Source organism: Hyaena hyaena, unplaced genomic scaffold (assembly GCF_003009895.1).
Source record: "Hyaena hyaena isolate Hyena2069 unplaced genomic scaffold, ASM300989v1 scaffold_562, whole genome shotgun sequence".
NCBI lineage: Eukaryota > Metazoa > Chordata > Mammalia > Carnivora > Hyaenidae > Hyaena > Hyaena hyaena.
Genome location: NW_024081198.1, coordinates 21,661 through 31,143, shown reverse-complemented (window position 1 = coordinate 31,143; position 9,483 = coordinate 21,661). Strand labels below are relative to the sequence as shown.

Sequence of the window (9,483 nt, the reverse complement as noted above, 5' to 3'; positions counted from 1 at the left end):
GACTGAAACAGGCTCCAGGCTCTGAGCTGGCAGTCAGCACAGAGCCCGACGCGGGGCTCGAACCCACGAACCGCGAGATCATGACCTGAGCCGAAGTCGGACGCTTAACCGACTAAGCCACCCAGGCGCCCCTTAACAAGCCGTTTCAATTCCACAAACCCTCTTTGTATTAACTAGGGAGGCTTGAGAATTGTACAGGAAACAACAAGGGAGTAAAGTAAAAGATAGTAAAGTGCATAGATTTGGGCCACAGATTTCACAAGCGCTGCAGGAATGTGGGTGGAGGTGGACGTTGGAAACTGACAATCAGACAAGTCTTTCTGTGCAGGCGGGGTCTTGAGAGAGGCTTTCACGGTGTCTGCCACTATTTCTCCGTCCTGCTCCAATCTCTTCGATAGTTTTATAGTCCACCTCGCTGACTCCATTTTCTCCCGCTTCCAAACCATGTCTTATAATGCTTCCCGAATGCTCCTTCTAGAGGAAAAACCTGCTTATTCTCCTATCTGAGGCAGCCGATTATTTTCGGGAGGGAAAATCCGGGATCACTCGATAAACTGTCGACAATCTCGCCTCTTTTCCCACCACTGAACCTTTTGTCACCTTAGTTCAGGTCACACCAAGTCCTTGGAAATATCTGAATGCTCCGTGTTTACTTTCGTTGCTTGGAATGCTGCCCTTTCCTCTTTCCCACGGTCTTCGCTAGGCCTTGTGTTTCAGCCTTTAAGACAAACTCAGGCGTCATTTGTTCCTGTGAAAAGTAAGAAAGAGAAACCTCGCTAAAATGGAGAAAGGAGGAGAAAAGAGCAAGTTAGAAGCGGAAGCCTTACCACTCAGCTTCAATTACAGGAAGGATTGTCGATTAAAAACCCCAAAAGGAGAACCCGTAGCAGGAAAGGTCACCAATTACAGGCCCCGGCAAGGGAAAGATGTGCTTTGCATCTCCTACGGGATATCACTGCCCCTGCAGCTCAGCCCGTTCCAAACCGTCATTACCCAGGCTTTTGCTTGTTTCCATTGGACTTTTGTTCAGAACAACGCCTCCCAGCTTCCTCCTCCTTTTGCACAAAATAATGTTCCTCTTCATTGCTTGTTGGACTTGCCCATGGTTTTGCCATAGCTTGTGTGTCCCAAATTGCAATTCTGTTATTCTTGAATAAATCCATTTTTATTTTCCAGGCTAGCACTCCAAAAGCCCATCTCTGAATGACCTCCTGCATTTCTCACTCTGTAGCCAGTTGTGTGCTCTTTCAGGGCAGAAACCTAAGTAGCTTATCCATCTTTGTTTCACCTATACGCCTCCCTAAGCCTACTTCAGAGTAGGCCCTGCATACGTGTCTGTTAACATGTTAAGATTTTGAAGCCTGAAGTTTAGCTGTGGGATAATGAAGACAGTGGAGCTTTTAGGAGTTAGGCTTGACTACATAGGAGGGGTTGTGGTAGAAAAACAGAAGGAAGAAAGTTCGATGGGTGAAGAATAATATATCACGGAGGCCACTGGAGGTCTATTCCTTATTTATATATCAGCCATCTGTGCAAAGACATTGTGTGCTTGGTGATAAGACGATACAAAAGATGCTCCGACTCCAGGCCTGATTTTTTTTTAATGCGTTATTTATTTCTGAGAGAGAAAGAGAGAGGCAGTGTGAGCAGGGGAGGATCAGAGAGAGGGAGACAAAGGTTCCGAAACAAGCTCCAGGCTCTGAGCTAGCTGTCAGCACAGAGCCGGATGCGGGGCTCGAACCAATGAACCGTGAGATCATGACCTGAGCCAAAGTCAGAGCTCAACCAACTGAGCCACCCAGGTGCCCCTGATCTTTTTTATTTTTTTCTAAGTCAAATCTATAATTTTGTATCTTGTAGCTTGTAATGTTTGGTTAGTTGAATTCCATAATAAAATTATTGGCTAGTAACAGATTACCTAAACAGTGTACCTATAAAAATTCATAATCAAATACTATTTACCATTCAATTATTTCTATCAATAAATAGTGATAATCTCAAGTTAACAAAATTATCTCCATCTACCTAAATGTGATAAACAATTCTTATTGAGTTACTGAATTTCAATATGCCAGAAACTACTTTCCACGAAAAAATTATTAAAGATAATTAATAACTAGATTAAATATCAACATTCTTATGAATTATCACAGTCTATGTGATGTATCTAAGTATGTATAATTCATACTTGATTTTTAAAAATTTAGGGGCGCCTGGGTGGCTTAGTCGGTTAAGCGTCCGACTTTCGCTTAGGTCATGATCTCGCGGTTCGTGGGTTCGAGCCCCGCGTCGGGCTCTGTGCTGACTGCCAGCTCAGAGCCTGTAGCCTGTTTCAGAGTCTGTGACTCCCTCTCTCTCTGACCCTCCCCTGCTCACGCTGTCTCTCTCTCTCTCTCTCCTAGAAATAAATAAAAATATTTTTAAAAAATTTAAATCCAAGTTAGTAAACATATAGTGTAATAATGGTTCCAGGAATAGAATTTAATGATTCATCATTTATATATAACCCCTAGTACTCACTACAACAAGTGCCCTCCTTAATGCCCATCACCCTTTTAGCCCATCCACCCACCCAAAACGCCTCCAGCAACCCTGTTTGTTCACTGTATTTAAGAGGCTCTTATTGTTTGCCTTACACTATGTTTTTATCTTATTTTTATCTTATTTTTCCTTCCCTTCCCCTCTATTCATCTGTTTTGTTTCTTAAATTCCACCTGTGAGTGAAAACATCTGATATTTATCTTTCTTTGATTGGCTTATTTTGCTTAGCATAATATATTCTAGTTCTATCCACATTGTTGCAAGTGGCAAGATTTCAATCTTTTTGTTCACCGATTAATATTCCATCACATATATACACCACGTATCCTTTATCCATTCATCAGTCGATGGACATTTGGGATTTTTCCATAATTTGGCTATTATTAATAGTGCTGCTATAAACATGGGGGGGGCATGGGCCCCTTTGAATCAGCATTTTTGTATCCTTTGGGTACAATACCTAATAGTGCAATTGTTGGGTCATAAGGTAGCTCTATTTTTAATGTTTTGGGGAAACTCCAAGCTGTTTTCCAGAGTAGCGGCACCAGTTTGCATTCCCATCTTCATTCCCACCAGCAGTGCAAAGTGTTCCCTTTACTCTGCCTACTCACCAACATTTGTTGTTTCGTGAGTTGTTAATTTTAGCCATTCTGACAGGTGTGAGGTGGTATCTCATGGTGGTTTTGATTTGTATTACCCTGATGATGAGTGATGTTGAGCATTTTTTCATGTGTGTGTTAGCCATATGGATGTCTTCTTTGGGACAGTATCTGCTCATGCCTTTTGCTCGTTTCTTCACCGGATTATTTGTGTTTTGGGTTATGAGTTTGATAAGTTCTTTATAGATTTTGGATACTAACTCTTTACCTGATATGTCATTTGAAAATATCTTCTCCCATTCCATCCATTGCCTTTTAGTTTTAGTGATTCTCTCCTTTGCTGTGCAGAAGCTTTTTATCTTGATGAGGTCCCAATAGTTCATGTTTGCTTTTGTTTCCCTTGCTCCAGAGACATGCCTAGTATGTGGCTGAGGTCAAAGAGGTTGTTGCCCATTATCTTCTCTAGGATTTTGATGACTTCCTGTCTTACATCTAGGTCTTTCATCCTTTTTGAGTTTATTTTTGTGTATGGTGTAAGAAAGGGGGCCAGGTTCATTCTTCTGCATGTCACTGCCCAGTTTACTCAACACTATTTGCTAAAAAGACCATCTTTTTTCCATTGGATATTCTTTCCTGCTTTGTTGAAGATTAAATTGGCCATACATTTGTGGGTCCATTTTTGGGTTCTCTAGTCTGTTCCATTGATCTATGTGTCTGCTTTTTTCTTTCTTTGTTTGTTTTTAAATTTATTTATTTGTTTTGAGAGAGAGAGGGAGAGGCAAAGAGAGAGAGGGAGATAGAGAATCCCAAGCAGGCCTCGTGCTCTCAGCATGGAGCCTGATGTGGGGCTCAAACTCAGGAACCGTGAAATCATGACCTGAGTTGAAATCAAATGTTGGATGGTTAACTGATTGAGCCAGCCAGGCATCCCTACATGTCTGTTTTTGTGCCAGTACCAGACTGTCTTGATGACTACAGCTTTGTAATACATCTTGAAGTGCAGAATTGTGATGCCTCCAGGTTTGGTTTTCTTTTTCAACACTACTTTGGCTATTTGGGATTCTTTCCTGGATCTCATACTAATTTTAGAATTGTTTGTTCTAGCTCTGGGAAGAATGTTGATGTCATCTTGATAGGGAATGCATTGAATGTGTAGATTGCTTTGGGTAGTATAGACATTTTAACAATGTTTGTTCTTCTAATCCATGAACATGGAATGTTTTTCCATTTCTTTGTGTTTTCTTCAATTTGTTTCATAAGTTTTCTATAGTTTTTGGCATACAGATCTTTTACTTCTTTGGTTAGGTTTATTCCTAGGTAGTGTATGGTTTTTGGTCTAATTGTAAATGGGATTGGTTCCTTGATTTCTCTTTATGCTGCTTCATTGTTGTTGTATAGAAATGCAACTGATTTCTGTACATTGATTTTATGTCCTGAGACTTTGCTGAATTCATGTATCAGTTCTAGCAGGTTTTTGGTGGAATCTTTTGGGTTTTCCATGTAGAGTATCATGTTGTTTGCAAAGAGTGAAAGTATGACTTCTTCCCTGCCAATTTGCGTACCTTTTATTTCTTTGTGTTGTCTGATTGCTGAGGCTAGGACTTCCAGTACTATGTTGAACAACAGTGGTGACAGGGAATATCTCTGTCATCTTCCTGTCCTTATGGGGAAAGCTCTCAGTTTTTCCCCATTGAGGATGATATTAGCTGTGGGCCTTTCATATATGGCCTTTATGATGTTGAGGTATGTTCCTTCTATCCTTATTTTCTTGAAGGTTTTTTATCAAGAAAGGATGCTGTATTTTGTCAAATGCTTTTTCTTCATCTATTGAGAGGATCCTGTGGTTCTTATGCTTTCATTTATTAATGTGCTATATCACGGTGATTGATCTGCAGATATTGAAGCACCCTTGCATACAAAAAATAAATGCCACTTGATAGTGGTGAATAATTCTTTTAATGTATTGTTGGATTTGATTTTCTAGTATCTTGAGAATTTTTGCATCCATGTTCATCAGGGAAACTAGTCTGTAGTTTTCCTTTTTAGTGGGATCTTTGGTTTTGGAATCACAGTAATGCTGGACTCATAGAATGCATTTAGAAGTTTCCCTTTCATTTCTAATTTTTGGAACACCTTCAAAACAATAGATGTTAATTCTTCTTTAAATGTTTGGTAGAATTTCCCTGGGAGGTCATCTGGCCTTGGTCTTCTGTCTGTTGGGAGATTCTTGATTACTGATTCAATTTTCTTTACTGGTTATGGGTCTGTTCAAATGTTCTATTTCTTTCTGTTTCAGTTTTGGTGGTTTATATGTTTCTAGGAATTTATCCATTTCTTCTAGATTGCCCGATTTGTTGGCATATAATTGCTCATAATATTCTCTTATTATTGTTTGTATTTCTGCGTGGTGGTTGTGATCGCTCTTCTTTCATTCATGATTTTATTTATTTGCGTCCTTTCCTTTTTGGTTTTGATAAATCTGTCTAGGAATTTATCAATTTTGTTAATTCTATCAAAGACCCAGGTCCTAGTTTCATTGATCTGTTGTTGTTTTTTTTTAATTTCAATATCATTGATTTCTGCTGTAATCTTTATTATTTCCCTTCTTCTGCTGGTTTTGGGATTTATTTGCTGTTCTTTTTCCTACTACTTTAGGTGTAAGATTAGGTTGTATATTTGAGGTATTTCTTCCTTCTTTCAGAGGAAAGTCTGATCTGAAGGGCCTTCATCGAATACTGTGCAGTGAGAAGCAGCATAGCTTGTAGTATAGCTTCTGAAGACAAACTAATCAGGTAGGCATAACTTGCTTTCTATGAGACTTTGGGTAAGTTATTTAACCTCCACATATCTCCGTTTCTTCAGCTATAAAATGGAATGATACCTCCTGGAATTATGATGAAGACTAAGAGAATCAATAAAACTGTTTTCAAAGTTACAGATAAAAATAGTAAGTGCATCACAAATGTTAGCTATTATTATCAGCTATCCAAGTACCCTGAGAAGGACAAACAAAACAGTATAGCAGAATATAGTGGCCACATGCTGCAGGAGTTAGGTGCCCCTATCTTGTTCCAGGGAGCAGAAGAAGCTTAATGGTCAAAGTGACGTCTGAATAGGGTCTTGAACAGCGGGTGAGATTTTGACAGATGGAGATGGCATGGATAGGCATGTCGCTGGTGGCAGCAGTAAGGACAAAGGCATGGAGCTGGAAGAGTGTGGGTTGTGAAAGAGCAGCGAGTGGCCCTGTTGACCGGAGCACAGAGCTTGCAGAGTACCACGGGGGGAGCCAGAAGTGAGAGAGCAGGGTGGGGTCATTTTGCAGCTAACGAATTTGCAGGAAATCAGAAGGCATTTGTGGGGATTAAATAAAGGGGATGAGATGAAGAGAGCGGTACTCCAGGATGGGAATTCTGCAACGCTCAGCATATGGAGTGCAAGCTCTGAGTCTTGGCTTTTTTTTTTTTTTTTTTGGTAATACAAGAAACTGACAAAAGATGGTTATCTCAAATAAATACATTGACAACCACAAGACCAGATAAAGAGCCATGCCACGGCCCCCACTGAGACTCCTTTGTGATCTTGGTTGATTTCAATAACTGATCATTTGGGCCACTTGCCTTTTCTCTTCCTGCTCTTGAAATTTGTAGTGGGCCTACAAAACTCTAGGCTGCCGTCCTTGACTCCAATAAAAGCAGAACCCCCTGGCCTATGCACACTTGCGTGCTCACCATCCCCTCTCCCCCTACCCTGTGGGAACTCTCTGTTGTTACACAGCTGTGCTGTGTAATTTCCAGTCTTATAAGTAATAAACTTCTGTTTTTTTCAAAGTTTCCTGTTGTTGAAGGGCATCTTGCAATCATAATAGAAAGCAGAAGGGCTGGTCCATACACAACGCTGGTTGTCGATAGGCTGAGACCAGCACAAAGCAGTGACGAGTTGTGTGAGTGATTCCAAAACCCTCTCACTGGAGCTGTGGCCCTTTACATACTGTAGGGGACCAGTTGGCTTCAATAATGTTAGGAGACATAATTAAACTCATGATTCCTGGTGCACCATAGAATCAGGTTGGGCCCACCTTACCTGACTCAGAAAACAAAACCAGAGCCAGTAATTTAGTAGGTTAGTATCCTTGCATACTATTATCACATCTTTTCCAATATTTCCACAATACTTTCCTTTTTCTTTTACCATAACAATCCGTGTCATGACGAAAAAATTCCTAGAGCCATGAACAGAAGAGACAGGATGAGAGGGTGCTCCTGTTGGCTTTTCTAAGTGATGTTTGGCAAAACCTCAATTTCCTCATCTCTTAAAATTGGGTTAGTAATAGTACCTCTGAGGGTGATGAGGATTTGATGGTGTAATTCATGTAGAGTGGTTACAAGCGCTCAGTAGATGTTAGTTGTGACTGTCACCAGCCTGTTATTGCTATGTGGTTGTCACCACACTCGCAGGAATGTCGAAGGCAAGGGACTGGATGCATTTTTGGAGGGAATGAATGTGGAGAAATCAGAAGAGCAGGAATTAAGCCATACACCCCCATAGCAAGGGGGGAGAAAGAAAAAGTGAAGACAGGAAGATTAAAAAAGAAGGAAATAACAGGATTATAATTGAATCCTGACAGAAATTGACAGAAATCATAAACTCCAGAAAGAGCAGTATTATTTAATATTGAAGATGTTCAGAACAGGATGGAAGGAAGGCCACTGATTTAACCTACAGGTAACGTGTGGGGAAGTGCTTTCAGCAGAGCAGTGGGGGTGGGGGTGGGGTGGGGGGGATGTTGGCTTGACCTAGACAGTAGGTGGAGAAGAGGTAAGAGCAGTTTGCTACTGACTGTTTGGCAGCAAGGGAGGTAAATAAGCCTTCTGCACTTCTGGCTTTCATTCTGTCTTGCTCAACCACTATAGATGCACAAAGTTACAGCAAAAAGTTACAGAAAGCAAAAATGAGACTAATTTCATTTGTAGAAACCTAAGAACACTATCCTAGAATCAAGATAAATTCATGACTCTACTTTCTGCTCTCTCTCTTGGTTTTTAGGTTCAACAGCTGCTTTTCCTCTTCGTTAATTTCATGTTGAGCTCCTCCCACGTGTCAGTGGTTTTTGGGAGTTACATGAATGAGGCTTCTAGGTTCTTGATGAGTTGAGGAGGGTGAGGCGGTGTGAACAAATGCTATTTTCAGCAAAGGGAGGAGTTTGAAATTCTGTTCACGTGTTTTTCAGTTATACTTCCAAGTTTTCAAGGTTATTCAATGACAGGGATGCTTAGGCAATTTTCCAAACTTTACTGATAAGAACCACTGCAGATTTTTGTTTAAGATACTGATTCCTAGGACTTCATTTAGCGATTCTTATTCAGAAGATCACTGATGGGACCCAGGAACATGTATTTTTTTTAAATTTTTAAATGTTTATTTAGTTTTTGAAAGAGAGAGACAGAGTAAGTGGTGGAAGGGTAGAGAGAGTGGAAGACACAGAATTGGAAGCAGGCTCCAGGCTCTGAGCTGTCACCACAGAGCCTGATGCGGGGCTCAAACTCACAGATTATGAGATCATGACCTGAGCCGAAGCTGGACGTTCGACCGACTGAGCTACCCAGGTGCCCCTAATTTTTGGTAAGTGTCAAAAGTGATTCTTATGGTTAGGCAAATTTGGGAAACACGGGTTTAGCTTTTATATATTCATTGCTGGCAGCTGGAGAAGCCTGTTCCCCAGACTTCTATGCTTTTTAAAAAAATAAAATTTAAAGGGAAAATTGTATGACTAGGTAAAATATTTATACATACACTATATATATTGTATACTTCTGTCATATTTATAACTAAAGATGGGTAAGAATACTCAGATTGTATATTAAATGAAAAGAGGAGAGCGTAGGGGTGGAGAGAAATGCAGCTTACTGCTGCTGCTGCTGCAAAGAAAAGGAAGCCAAAATGTTAGAAATCTAACATTACAGCATTTTGTAAAGTGCAAGAGCTTCAGAATCATGTCTGCAGTCTTCTTTGATGTTCAGTTGTAAATGGTGACTTTGGACTAGATTTAGGGGAGAAACCAATTATGCTTTAAAGTGTTCTTGTAAAAGGCTTTCAATGAAGGAAAATCCTTATATGTGGTTGCAGCAATTTAAATTGAAGGCTTTTAACAAATTACTAACCCTTCATCTCTTAAAAATTGTCTTTCATTTGAAATGAAAATTTAAGTTGTTATTTATGCTCTATTAGCATCCTTTTGCAAAGACTGAACAACATGTTTTACAATTCCAGATTTTTATTTCTTGATTTTTCTGGAAGGCATAAACTACTCCGTTGATTTTTTTTAAAGCAAGGTATAATAATTCAT

The 9,483-nt window shown here is 40.0% G+C and overlaps 1 long non-coding RNA gene across 1 annotated transcript; it reads right to left on the bottom strand.

Annotated features, from left to right (window-relative positions):
* Positions 1–304: 304 nt before the first annotated feature.
* On the bottom strand, positions 305–948 carry LOC120248099. Its single transcript, XR_005532494.1, has 2 exons — positions 828–948; positions 305–748 (listed from the first exon to the last, which is right to left on the bottom strand). It is a non-coding gene; the product is annotated as an uncharacterized LOC120248099 (long non-coding RNA).
* Between the last annotated feature and the right edge of the window lie 8,535 nt (positions 949–9,483).